Genomic DNA, 14,711 nt, shown 5'->3' on the forward strand with positions numbered 1-14,711 from the left:
CTTTGTTCAAGGAGTCGTCTTCTTAAATTAAAAGCAATGACATTTGAACACTTAATTGCATAGTGCCATAATACTTATACTTCATTTTTATTGAAAAATAAAAAAAAAAACCAACCTCAATTCTAAGTAGAAAAATTCAAACAGTACATTTTTCTTTACTTAGGTTTTCGCTCCAAGTGTTGCAAGAAGATGTCATGGAAAGAATATGGTTCCTAAGCAGCCCTGTTATCAATAAGCAGCTAAGGAAGTACATTAGGAACTTAGAGATATTAAATGCATCAGGAAGAAGAAAAAAATTTAATTACTGTGGTCTTTTCAACCAGAATTTTAATTCATGGTTTTGCCATTACCAGGTAAGGCTGTAGTATTTTAAAGTTCTCTTTTGTTCTTTCCATGATTGTTTGTGTTGGACCTCACAGATTCCAAGCTTTTTGTATTTTCCCAAAACCATCAGAGCTTGTGGATATCCTAGTGGGATGTAAATTGCCTTGATGTCCCAGGGTCAAAAGCAGCATGGCAGATGTAATGACATATTCCCTTTGGAAAAGCAACAAGAAAAAAAAGCTACAGGAGTGCCCAGCCACTCAGAGCACGTTGGTGATGGATTGGGAGCAACAGAGGAGGGATAATCCAGGGCAGTTTGTTGAGAAACAGGAAGGTTGAAGATGGATGACATCCCTAGTTTTTCACAGTGCTCCTTCCACATATACTATTAAATCCAGACTGGAAAGTAAGGTAAAATACTGTAGCATGTGCTGAATGTGGCTTTGCACTGACTTCCAGTGCTGTCATCATTGCAGTATTGTTTTTAATTCTATCCTGTAAAAATGTTGTGTTGAAAAGATAAATCAAATAAATCAGGTATATGAATATGCAGGACTACTGCAGTTGGATTTGATAAAGCAATACAAAAGTTTCTCATTGTGCCAGCAGGTTGAAGACTGTCCTATTTCCACAAGAGAAAAAAAAGGTTATAAAGAATGGGGCCTCAAGAGTAGCCTTTAAATAGTTTTCCAGTAAAAAATACATGGATTTTACTTCTAGTCCAGAATAACATGTAGTATCTGCAGAAATAGCTTGTTTTGTCAAACAGAGATATCAAAAGAGGTTTTTGTTGTCAAGTTGTTGGTTTGATTTTTCTTAGAAGTCATCCTGGCTGTTATATCCTCTTCTCCTGTTTTCCAATCAGGTAGTAATTGCATTCCACCTTCTACACAGGGTTTCCATTTCATGTTGAAATGGTGTACATGAAAATAAAAACACTAGGGGAAGGAAGAAAGGTCTAAGTTACAAACACTGAAGGTGATGCTGTCACAGAGTCAGGCCCAATGTCCAACTCATATCCTAAAACCACCAAGAGTTAATACTTGGGAAGAGTATAAGTATTCCCAAGCAAATAGTGGTAAAAGGAAAGACTTCTAGGGAAACTTATTTGCAGTCTACCTGTCTTAGCCTCTCTTGATGGACATTACTTAAAGTCATAACAATCACTTCATATTTATAGAGAAGAGCAGACCTCGTCAGCCATATATTGCTGTGAAAATTTATTTACAGTTTTAATTTTCTTTCCATTTGCTGAAAGAGTAGAATGATTAAGTAAAATCTTTTGAAAAAACAAAATAGTATTTTTTCCAAGGAGAAGGCATAGAGATATTGCTTATAAGACTGCATTCCTTTGATGTCAGGCCTCACGCTGCATAAACTTCATGAACCCATCATTAGTCCTTGTCAGCTCTTAGGGTCTTTTGGCTTGGGGCCAAACCATTGATACAGTGGAGAGCTTCCAGCTAAAATAACAGCCTCTGCATCTTTATCTTCCCATCCATCAGATTGTTGGTGGAAGATAGGGCTAATTTGTCACTCTACCCACTTGGAAAAGTTTGATAAATGACTTAATTAGATTTTTTTTTTTTTTTTAAGAAATCACATTTCTTGCAAACTAGAGGTTGGGAAAACAAGGGCTAAGGATTGAATTAGGAAAGGAAAATATTTTTTCTTCAGTACAGATCAGAGGAAACATAATCATATAATCAGGAGAAGTGTAGAGAATAAAGTTGTTTGGAAGGATTTTCATAGACAAAAAAATCCCAAACTACCCTAACGCACAAATGATCTGTGGGCTGTTCATCTGCCCAGACTATGGCAGACTAGTACCTACAGAAACATTCACCTGCAGAGTGTCTTTTAAAATATGCTGCCCCTAAAATAGCAACACTTTTCTGTTTAGAGCTCTAGAAAAGATAGCCAGGCAGCCTTGTAGCTAAATGAACATCTAAATAGAGAATTAACTGCAGCCTTGTAGCTAAATGAACATCTAAATAGAGAATTAACTAACTCCTGTCTTCCAGCAGGCTATCGATACCCAAGGGAGCTGTGCTTTCCAGGAGGCTCCTGGGGTTAGTGCCTACCCCACCCAAAGCCAGGACTTTGCTTCAACTCTCATCCAACACATTTGGGATAAAAAAATGGCTGCTCCAAGGCCATGGATCAAGGACTGAGCAAGTCCAGGTCACAGTTTTGAATGTTCCTACTCAGGATATGGTACAGGTAAGGATATTTGCATCTTCTTCTTTTCTTGAGATAATTTTATGATTTATGAGTCAAGTAACCTACATGGATTAAAATCATTGGTTTTGATGTTTTTCAAACTTGAAGCCAGAAAAGGTGAGAGAAGCTGAGTAAAATTCTTCTCTTAACTGTTGTTTCCACCGCTGTGTTTGGATAATTATCCTTCCACTTTGTGTAATTATGACATGTATTCCTACATGTGGATGTGTTGGTGACAGCTCACAATCTTAACGTTAGAGATGTCTGGGCTTTGTATTTCTAAGCATCTCTTTATTTAACTATTTCATTTGGAAGAATATATTTTCCTTTCTCTCGTCTGACATAAATGAATAAAGCAAGAGACAAACTGCATCCTCCTTTTTTTATATAGACTGTCCAAAAATTGGATGTAATTCAGAAATAATTTAAAAACTCTTTAACCTCTGGGCAGAAATTTATAATAGTAAGGAAAAAAGAAACATTTTTCAATTAAAAAGATTTAGAATCCCTTTCTGTGCAGAACACTAATCTGCAATGACACTGAGGAGTAATAGGCCTGGTGTTAGTGCTTCCCCAAGGAAATGTCTTATCTTTTGCACTAAATTAATTGTGTTTCTCACACGTCCTAAAGCTGTCAGCTTGGGCATTCTGTGTAAGGAAGCTCATGATTTAAAGTTTCTGAGAAGAAAGGCAAAACAAAAGTGTTTAAACAATAATGACCTCTTATGCCCCACTCTCCACGACCCATTCTGAAGAGGGCTAGCCATTAACATTAAATCATTCCTATTCCTGGGAAAGTCACAGGGGCAAGTTGTGGGAGCAGCCTCTGTGTGGGTCAAGTCCTGGAGGCATGCTGTGCAAGAGCACTGCAGCAAAATCCAGGAAAACGTAGGAATGGGTTGGGAAAACATGGAGGTCTGGCAAGGACACCATTGCAGAGTTCTGCTATCCAGCCTTCCAGCACAGTTACAATCAGAAATGGTCCCTCCTGACTCCTTGGTGGCTTCTCCAACAACAAATCATCCCAGTGCGAATGGTACCTGAGAAGGGTGCTGTCCCTCCATGCCAAGGTGGCAGAAATGGGACCTTAGTGACCCAGTGCTGGCTGGTGAGCTCCTGGCCAGGCAGGATGGAGCAGGAGCTCTTGTAATGGCAGGGGGTGGTGGAGCTGCTCCATCCCACCTGGCAGACCATGCTGGGGGCATGGCTTCTTGGAAGTGTGAGTTCAGACACCTCACAAGGACTGGGACCTGGGGTTTGGTACCTTCCCTGCAGTAGTTTGTGAGTTGCTGACAAGTCCCCAGAAGCCTTGTCAGGGCTCTCTTGGCTTGTTCTCCATTGCTGCCTTCACCCAGGCAGGAGGGCTGTCCTGGCCCCCAGCTCAGCAGATGTTTGCAGAGTCACTGTTGCAGAAAGTGCCCCTCTGCTGTTCTGCATCACCCTGCTGCTGGTATCAGTTGCCAAGTGGCCTCTGTTGATGTTGGGAGATCAGAGCTCTAAGGCTGTGCTTGTCACTGTGGGACATCTTTAATATAACAGGGGAAAAAAAGGAGGTACAAAGGCATCTATGCTTCCACGAGCTGTTTAGTGGACCAGCTGGACCAGCTGCTCTGGTGAAGCTGTTCATGGACAGGATCTGCTCCCAGGACAGGAATTACCCAGATCCCTAATGAAGTGAAAAGAAATTGTATTTACAGCTTCAGATCTTCACTAGGAAATCTGATTTATCTAATTGTAGATCTAAAAGTTCAGTAAAGTGGCTGCACACTGGGACATGGAAAGTGCATTTACAGGATTATTATTTGCATTGAAGAGATATCAAGCATTTTCTTCTGTATAAAGAAATGTCTTGGACATGAGGAAGAAAAGGAATATGTTAATCCCTGTGTTACTGATTTGCTATTTTAAAGTAAGTGAATATATCCAATATGTTTTTCTTTATTTTAAAAGTAAGAACTGTCAGGAATAAACTCTCTAAGTCTAGAGTAATTCTTTTTGATTTAGAGCCAGTTGTGGTTATTAATGTATTAAATTAATTCAATATGTTTTGAATTGCTTTGCCACTTGGTTTATTTGGAAACTAAAACCATTTGTAACAAAATAGACTAGTTCTAAGTCAGACCAGTGTATAAGAGCATGTAAAACTAACAGTGCAATTCAGACAATCAAAAACAATCTTCTGGACTAGATAAAGGACAATTATTAGAAACCAAAACTAAAACCCTTCAGGTACTTGGAAAAGAAAAGTAATTATTTACACTTTCATCTTACAATTTGTAATTAAAAAAAAAAAAACCCAAGTCAATTGAAAGGAAACTCAAGGGTCAGGATGAGATTTCTGCACACACTGAGGAGCCAGGAGAACTGGCAAGAGTGGACTGGAACTAACTTGAAGTTTTGCTGCAAGTCTGCTGTAAATCCAGACATAGATACAGTTTTCAGCCTGCCTAAATGTGTGTGGTAGGTGATCTCACAAGGTGTTGCTTTATTTATGGATTAGATGGTTCCCAAGAATTGAGGGAGATAAACTTGGTTTCTTCAAGCTGTTGGTGTCCTTTTTTTTTCCCAGTGGTTTACTACACATAGAACAGGCTCAGATACTTTTTTACAGGCATACTTTTAATACCTTTTGCAAAATGATTGTAGATTTGCCATCAATTTGCTTGTTTATACATGTGACTTTAGAAGAACCTGTTACATTTAATAAATAATAGAGATTGATAAATAGCTCCTAACCTGTGCAAATCACTGTGCAGAAATCATTTCTGGCAGTTTCTCCTAAGACATGAAATGAAGCATACTTTCAATACTTTACCTTACAGTAGACTGAGTTTTATTCAAACCAAAGTCTTGAGAGTTTTATTTAGAGCCTGAGCTGAAGTCTTTACTCTTAAACTGTTCATAAAATGCTCAGAAAAACTGAGTTTTCAATACAGGTGTTCAAAATGATGCCTTCATTTTTATCCAGTGGAAAAGGTTAGACAAAACAGAAGTAAAAGGTCAGATTTACTGAAGTGTAAAAACCTGTACAAATGGATCCCATGAGGAGTTCAGTCATGAGCAAGGGTTTCAGGACTTGGTCATAGGGATGACCTGTGGGTTGCTTAGCCATGGACCAGACCTACTCTTCTGGGAAGAGTAGGTGGAACCTACCCTGAAATGGAAAAATTGCCAACCTTCCACCCACTCATGGCACAATGATCTTTGAACATCAGTTTTAATTACAGACAGCTCTAGCATCAGGATGTGTCAGATAAATGGGAATTTTGTCTAAATATGTGTGCATTGTTAATGGTTTGATCATTCAGCTGTTGTCAGAGGGGAGAAAAACAACAAAGTGACTATTCAAAAACTTCAGTGCTTTATTGTCCCTCCAGTGAGTGTGACAGTAACAGATCTTGTAGTTCCTCTGGCCTAATCTACTGACCAATGGATAGAATTTCTGCCTGAAATATCTAGCCCACTACATATTATAATAAATTAACTACAGTTTCCTTTCAATACAGATTCCAGTTGTCCCTGGACTCACTAAGAATGTGAGAGGGAAACACGGTGATGAGGGACTATAAACACAAGGGCCAGGACATAAAGCAGAGGATATGTATGTACTCAAAATGGTTTATGTATGTTTGCTTTGATCTTTAAATGTAAACCTAATGCTTATCACAAGTTAGTGATTGCTTGCCAGAGCCAGATTTGCCTTGCACTGTAGCATCAAACTTGAGGCAATGAAAGCAGCACGAGAAACAGCTTGGCAGAATGAAAAATAGCTTCCAAGCTGTTAGTGCCTTGGACTTTCTTGGCTTTTCTTTGCCTGTAGAACCATAGGTGAACATATATCATCCTTTTAAATTTCTTTGATAAATCTCATCCTCTTTAGGATTAAACATTCCTGAACATTTTTATGCCTCAGTGAGCTCTTTCAGAGAAACAAAAATTAATTCTTTATCTCAACATTTATACTCATAAGACCTAATTCCCCTTGACTGTAGCTATTGTAGCCGTGCCCATTCGTACAGAGTGACCACACTGTTACTCTCCTGTCTGCTTTGTGCACTTAGATTTTATGCACAGAGATTTTATGGGGCTCTGACCAGTGGGAAATCACTCAGTAGTGTTTTGCAGGGGTGAGCTGGATGGGTAGATGTCAAACATGGATTTTGGATGCCAAGCCAGGACACTCCTGTGCATTCTGTGTGTGCAAAATGAGTCTTAACCACTAAGCTGAACACATAGAGACAAGAGTTACATTTCATAAATACTCAAATATTTGCAAAATCATTATTGGCACAATGTGACTCAGCTCTCCTGAAGGAATTGGGCCACCTGATTTATACCTTTGGGGGAATCTGGCAAAGGTGACCAGGGACACAGCAGATGGGGTTTTGAGTGGCTACCCTATGGCTCACTGGAAGGATATCTTTACTAGCCACAGTCCTTTTGGTTATCTGGCCCTCAGTCCTTTCAAAACAATTTCTTAAGGTGCCTGAGGTAAAAAAGTAAGAATTTTGTGAACAGCTCAGGTTTCATATAATGAGAGTTTGCTGTGAGATGGCAGATCACAGCAAGCAATAACTGAAGCTATTTTCCATTATTCCTGTTTGCTTTTCTGAGAGCCAGCTAAATCAAACCTGTATATTTACACAAGGAGCAGCCCAATAAGCAGTTCATGTGCAGTATTCAGTATCTGTGTAGCAGCTTAGAGCAGGGAAACAGGTGACAGTGTGTGAAGGTGATACAGACTTGGTAGAAGGTGAATTTTTGTCCCAGAAATCTTGTATCTTGGCAATGTTGCAGTTTGAAAGAGTGAGATGGCACACCAGGAATTATAACAAAAAAAATCAAGGGAACAAGAAGGAAAGCACATTTTCTGCTTCAGATGATGGCTCTTTTAGAATGAATAAAACTTTAAAAAAGGCTGTCTCCTTTTTTTCTATCCTATGTCATGTAAACAGATTAGGAATTCTCTGCTTGAGGAACACAAGGCTTTCTATGTGATACAGTACTGAAGTGCTGAGGTGCAACAAAACCAGTGCACAGATGTGAGATACATCTGATTTGCCTTTTACATTGGACCTGCTGCTTGGCTGCTGAGCAGCCCTGCTGTAATCAGACATGTGAAATTACACCCTCATTTCCTTGAGTCCTTGACAGGGACAGTGCTAAAGGAGGCCTCTGCCACACTCAGGTTCATTTAGATGATCATCCCAATGCACAGATGTTTGTTCCAACCTTCTCTAGTAAAGGAAGTGGGACTCCATGATTGTGCTACTGTGACATTTCCAGTACTCTGGACAGGGCAGGATCCATGCAAAAATGCTCTTCCTTGTACGGCAGAATTATCTCTGGCAAGGAGTGCAAAAAAGGCAGAAAATGAAAGCAGTCTGCATTTCTTTTTTTTTTTTTTTTTTTTTTTTCCAAGTGGCATGATTTGGGGATTAAAATAAGAAGTTTACATTATCTGCTATTCTGTTCAAATTAATATATACATTTCTAACTTGTATGTTATATATTTTGCATAGTATGAATCTAAATAAATTTGCAAGCAGATAAATAATTCCAAATGAAATTACAAAGAGGTGACCCATAATACTCAACTTCAGTGCTTTTATATACTGGTTCCCTATTAGATTTCATGTAGTAATTTTAGAATTTAATAGTGCCAGTGACTTTATGTTGATACTTAAGAATTACTCCCTCAAACTTAAATTTTATTTATTTTGACTAAAATAAATCACTTTTTTTTCCCATCTATTATCAACTCAATGTATTATATAGTAAAACTGACCTCCTAAACCTTCCCAGGTAAAAATCAACTAACCAAAAAAACTGAGAGCAACTAAAGGTGATTTCAATAGCAGAGTTTTCTGGCAATTTAATTATGTTGCTTTCAGAATTATATCTTTGATATTATTGTCCTTAAAAAATTGAACAAAATACTAATCAAGTTGAAAAAGTTCAGCAAAAACAAAACTTAAGAACAAACAGGCTGTTGAAAGCTCCACATCTGAAATGGTTCAAGTGTCCTTTAAGAAACTTTGTTCCTGGTGTTCACATATATTAGCCCCCATATTATAACTGTATTTTGAGGGGGAAAAAATCCTAAATCCATCTGGGAGCTGTATTTCCTCAGGTAACATTGGTAAGGCCCATAAAATTCCTCCTGCTTAAGCCAATGTAATCTTGTGAAATCTGCAGGCTACTATGAAGCATTTATGAAAATATGGTGCCTGCACAGGCCTTTGTGTGGTGAATGCCAGAAGTACCACCATGTATAGGATATATTTTTAATATTGATGAAAATGGAAAAACCAAGCTCAGCCAAATTTGTGCCCCAGGCGTGGAATGTAAACACTGACCACCTCTCTTAGCTACGTCCAGCAGTGGAGGATGGGGAGGTCAAGATGTGCACAGGCTGTCAGTGACTCCTGTGTGCCCCTGGCTGCCCTCATGTCTGGCAGTCATCTTTCTGCCTCTTCTGTGTGATAAGAAAGGATAAAATTGCAATTTAACAGAGAAAACCGAGTTTCAGCGAGACCAGCACTTCCCTCCCCTCCTTGGTGGTGGAGGAGGCACCACCAAGGAGCGAGTGATTCCGCCCACAGCCCAGCCTTGTCTGTCTGTTCCTCTCCCTCCCCACTGAAGGCAGAGGGAGGTGGGATGGGAGGTTAAACCAGGTGCTGCTTTTTTTATGCTTAAATTAGGAAAAATGAATCTACCTTAGCTGACTTCCCCAGCAACACGCACAATGCATAGCTGGGGCATGATTAACTATTCCATCTGCTGGTATCCTAATTACAGATACTGTAACCATGGCTTTTGTCCTGCCGTATAACTAGGGAAGGAAAAGACAAAGAAAATTAGGCTCAGCAGCCACAAACAATATGGGAGTGGTTTTTTGTGCTTGGTTTGTTTTTTTTTTTAACCTGTTAAAAAAGCAATGTGTTCTACTTGTCCTGGAATGTTATTCTCAACCAAAGTCTAAGTTTTAAAAAATCATAAGTTGTTTAGCTCTTTCTATCTTCTAATTGCTTAATTTAGTTTAGTTGCAGCTCTAAGAGTTCTCTATGAATTATAAAAGGAAAAAGAAATCTTTCAGCCCTGAATTGAAACACCCTCCCTCAGTGCTGCTTCACTTGTGGTCAGTGTTGCCATTTGTGCAAGAGAAGTGATGAATGAAAATGTGATCCTTCAGGACTACTGACATCTCACACTGACACAGTGCACTGAGAGAACAATAGGATAGGCTGGCACATCTCCTGTAAATTAAAATAACCTGCATAAATACCTAGAAATGCCACCACATATTAATGAGGTATCACCAATGACTGCACTCCCCACCTCCTTGAAAAGAAAAGGTTTTGTAGTTGAGACACAATTAAATCATAACTATCTTTTACACAGAATTAACTGTTCCTGTTGAAATGACTGCCTGGGCTCCAGGCACACTGCCACCAAAGAATTCCTTAGTTCTCTGCTGCTGCTTCAGCTCTATCTGGCCTAACAGACAGGATGGAGTCTGGCCTGCAAAGTTACCATTATAACATCAACATAAATATAATTACATTTTCTCCAGCAATGGAATTAGTGCCACCAGGAAACAAAATCATTTCAGGTTTCTCCTGCTGTGTTTGTATGAGCTTGGGGTCTAACTGCCAACCAGGGAAATTTGGCCTTTGTGCTCATATAATGTAATGCTGTGCTTTCCATTTTGAGATGAAATTACTACTAGTGGGATTTGTGCCGCAGGAGAAGAATTTGTGTTGCTAAATCTTTTGGTAGTTGAGGCTGCTTTGTGTCACCACATAAAGATACTTATTTAAATGGCCATGCATACACAGATGCACAACTAGAGCTTATGTGTGTGTGTATGTTGGTTTGGGATGTCTTTTTAGGAACATTAGTGTGATGTGAATAATTGTAAGTGCAATTTTTATGAAGAAGAATATGAGCCTCCAGGTACCTATTCCCTGTCTCTCTGAGTGCACTCATTTTTTAAGGTTCTAGAGGTGGATGAGGGATCTCAGCAGTAAGCTTTGGGATGCTGCTTCCTGCATCTCCTTATTGCAGACCCAGGCAGACCATGCTAAGGATTTTCTGGCAGGCCATGTGCCCACATTTTTCTTGGTGAAAACAAGGATTGGATATAGGAAAGGGGAAGGACTTGGTTAACCATAGACTTTTATTCCGTGTTTTAATATACCAGTCAATTGGGAAATAAATTAATGACTAGAGATTTCTGGAGCATTTCTCATGCATCAGGAGGTTGGCTTTTCTCTCAGCATCACAGAACACATGGAATTAGCTTAGAGTGATGGTGAAGAGCTAATTCTCCCTATAATTGTGCCTCCTGTGCCAATATTGCAGTGTTCCCAAAAATGATCTCAAATGAGATTAAAATCAACAAACTGAAGTCAATTTCTCTTACACATAGCCTTAAGCCTTTTTTTCAAAGAAATCTGAAATTATACTGAAGGATAAGTATTCCAGCTGCTGCTTCAACGGTGTCCAACTGCAGTGATTTAGAGCAAAGCCTCCATGAAAGCAAAGGGAAATTTGTCCTCAGCTTTGCCTGGCCAGCCAGATTCCAAGTACAAATCAAGCCCTTATTCAGGATAACAGTACAAATAGGTGAGGGTAGGTTGGCATTTTAGATCAGATCACAAGGGCACTTCTAAAGCAAATCTCCTGATTTCTCCCACTTACTATGGTTTTCCTTGCACCTCAGGTCAGAGCATAGGAACTGGGCTTTTGGATGAAACCAGCAGCAGAAAGGTACTCCAGGAGAACACTTCCTAAGCTCCAGACAAGGGGCTAAACTGGAAAATTCAGCCACATGCATAGTGTGGGTCCCCATTACCCGCTGTGGATCTGCTCCTGTTTAGCTTTCCAGCATAGGTAGAGCCATCTGACACCCAGGTAAAACACTCTAGTGCATTACAGACTCTCATTTTGAGTAAATTGGAAATTTAAATAAGTAGTAGGAACCTTATAATAATACAGTACTCATCCCAAGTGATTTAAACTCAAGGCTTTCAACTCTCTAGCACAGTTTCTTTCTTCCCCTCAGCTGAAGAAGCAACTCTGGTTTTAAGACTCTGCATTACCATATGCATGTTAAAAAAAAACCCAATTCTTTTTAACTATGATTTACATGCCAAATTTGCTTATTTACTCCTAGGTAGATTAATCTTGTCTTTAATTACTTTTATAGCAAGTACATGCTTTTAATCTGTGGTTTAGTGATCTATTGCTTACAGCTGCAGTGAACAAAATACACACAGGCTGGGGGAAACACATCCCTTGTGTAGGTGGCCACTGTAGGCTTCTTTTAAATTATACCAAATCCCATGAGTTAAGGCCTAAGTAGTTTTCATGAGGACAGTTCAGTCAAGGACATCATTGGCCACTCTTTCTTGAAAGTGTAAATAGTGTAAAGCCCAAAAAACTTGTCCCAGAAAGCATAAGATCACAAACTTACAGGATTGTGTTCAAATACTCTACTGGTTGTATTCTTCCTCTTTTTCTCTCATTGCAAGTGTGTCAAATTATTCAAGTTGGGGTAGGAGAAATTAATTCACAAACTTCTTAGCTATCTGGATTTAAAGTTTTAGTTGGACCAACTTGTAGTGTGCACAAAGTGTACACTTGTATTGCTCTTCCCTCCTGAACATCTGAAGATGATAGCATTAAAGAATTAGTCCCCAGAGCATTATTATCCACTTCCCACTGATGGGGTACAAAGAGATTTGAAGGCTTCTTCAATACACTGTGGTAAAGCTAGGAAAGGAATCCAGATGTCCTGGTTCCTCATCCTGTCCCTGAACCACAAACCACACATCCCTGCCTTATTAGCGACAATCACAGCACATGAAAACAGACTATTTATATCTAAATATTTCATCTGTTCTCACTCATTATTCCCTAACTCACCAATGTAATTATGTTGGCAGGGCGACAATCTCTTTTTTCCCAGTAAGAGCAAACAGATTGTTGGGTTTTCTGCTGAGATACAAGCTGCACAAGAAGAACTCCCAAATAAATCAGATCAAAAGAACAATGTTTCCATTGGTCAGGCAGCAATGGGAGAGAAGATTTCATAACATCTTCTTTGGCAGACTCAAACAGCTGCATTAAAAGCACTGCTCAAGAAAGGTTAACTTTGACAAGAATATTAACCCAGAATAGGTTTAGCCAAAGAGAGGGGAAAAAAAAACCAATAAAAAGGGGCTCTGGAAAGTTCTGGTTTTCGAATGTCATGCAATATTTAACAGTCCTCAGAGTCCGCATAACAAGCAGCTTTGGATAGAAAAAATAAGATGGTCTGTGCAAAATAATCCAAGATTCACATTTCATAAATATAATTGCAAGTTGCTTCAGTGATTACATATTCTCTGATTAGCACAATTGACGCTTTTTCTGGTAAAACACTAGCTTCCATGTATGGGAACTATCAGTGCATCTTGGACAGAACACAAGGCTCCTTGAGAATTTCACTGCTGGAGTCAGTGACACCACACTTCACTCTGAATAAGGCAAGCACCTGGCAGGCCTTGACAGTGCTTGGGCTGCCTCATCCTGAAGTAGTGGCTGTGCTCTGTGTCTCAGATGCAAGCATTATAGACAGACAATGTGCATAATCACAGTCCTTTTATTTTTCCAGTGACGTGCAGCAGTCAGGTTGTGTTTGTTAGCATGTACACAATATGTACAACTAGTCTGGCTCAATAGGATACCACAGTTCAGTGCCACAAAACTTCAATTTTCCAAGCAGACTTAGAGCAAAGGCTGAGAGGATAACATGGATTTATAAAGTTCAGGTTTCAAAAAGCACACACCAATTAACAGGAATGTTTTGGCTGGGAGTTTTTCTCTGCTGACCACTGCTTCCAAATGTAACCCTGAGAAATCTCCCCTGTAGTGGAACACAACCAGTAGTATTTGAGATGACTGGAGGGAGAAGGCAGCTAAAGAGCACCATGTTTTCATCTCTTGCTAAGTCAGAAAGTCTCCACTATGCATGTGCTCTTCTGTTTTCTTTTGGTGACTTGGTACAGCCCTAGTATGCTTCTGAAACCCTCTGTTGTTTAATACCACAAGTGAAATGGGCACCATAACCTCTGTGTGGCCCTGGAGCTGCACAGGAATGATTTCCTGCTCTCTGCAAAGGATGATGCCTTCAGATTCTGTTAAATGATAACAAATAAGGAAAAGGAGGCCTCTCCTAGTTCTAGCAATCCTATCTCTCCCACTGGGCTTTCCTAGAGGTGGCAGAGTTGAAACTCGCAGGTTTTATTTTCAGAACATGGTCATTTCTCATTTTGGTATTTTAAAGTAAACAATCCTTGGTTCCCATGTATTATTCAAGTAGAGAGAAGTGGGTATCCAGTGCACAGATAATCAAACATCCAGCCTGCACCAGACAACCTTCTCAAATCGCTTGAGAAACTTCCCTATTGCTGTTGTTATCATTCTCAATCCACTTCCTCCAATTATCCAGCACTTCAAACATAGTATCCTGTGTTTTCCCCACAGCTGTGGGGTGAAGTAAGCAAGAGCTGTGTTCCTTCCAGCTCCCCTAACAGTGCTTGCCCACAGGAGAAGAGAGGGAGCTGCACAGATGTTGCTGGTATCACATTAATACAGAAATAACCTGTTGAAAGTAGATTTGTTTTCAAACCTTTCAGTGAGAAAATATCAGTTTCAAATGGAGGAATTAATGATTTTAACCTGCCTATCAAGCTCTTTCATTGCCAGCATGTAAAATGGTTATTGATATTTCAAGTTGCAAGTAGTAATGTTGAGGGTATTTTCACTGCTGCCAAAACATTTACATGAAACTGCTATTGAGATCAAATTATCTTGAAACTGCAAAGCGTGCGTGGATTCCAAATTACTCAGTTGGAGAGATTGTTGCATATTGAAATTACACGGTTGAAACTCACAAAACTCCACAATTGCTTCAGATTCACAGGGATGGCAAAAATAGCTCTTGAAAGAACTCTTCTCCTTAAATGCAGTAAAGAAGCAGACACAGGCTTTGGCTATGTTTAAACCAGTATTCCACCAGCCCTTCTCTGTAGTTCTGGCTTTGGTTCCACCACCCTTCAGACACAGACAGCTCAAAGAGAGGGATGCTGTGGAAGTGATGCATCAGGAAGGTA

The 14,711-nt window shown here is 39.5% G+C and overlaps 1 protein-coding gene across 36 annotated transcripts in view; it reads left to right on the plus strand.

Annotated features, from left to right (window-relative positions):
- The window catches only part of PRDM5 (PR/SET domain 5), a 184,506-nt gene that overhangs the window by 137,823 nt on the left and 31,972 nt on the right, over window positions 1–14,711 (plus strand). For 30 of the 36 annotated variants that reach the window (XM_085579368.1, XM_085579373.1, XM_085579377.1 and 27 more), the window contains 5 exons: window positions 164–353; window positions 2,349–2,547; window positions 4,286–4,456; window positions 6,054–6,148; window positions 11,276–11,466. The gene's annotated coding sequence lies outside the window, so the exon portion shown is untranslated. The remainder of the gene's footprint in view (window positions 1–163; window positions 354–2,348; window positions 2,548–4,285; window positions 4,457–6,053; window positions 6,149–11,275; window positions 11,467–14,711) is intronic. The other 6 variants (XM_085579354.1, XM_085579360.1, XM_085579361.1 and 3 more) reach the window with 4 other exon arrangements.

The sequence above is a fragment of the Lonchura striata genome, chromosome 4 (genome assembly GCF_050655825.1).
Source record: "Lonchura striata isolate lonStrDom1 chromosome 4, ASM5065582v1, whole genome shotgun sequence".
Taxonomy (NCBI): Eukaryota; Metazoa; Chordata; class Aves; order Passeriformes; family Estrildidae; genus Lonchura; species Lonchura striata.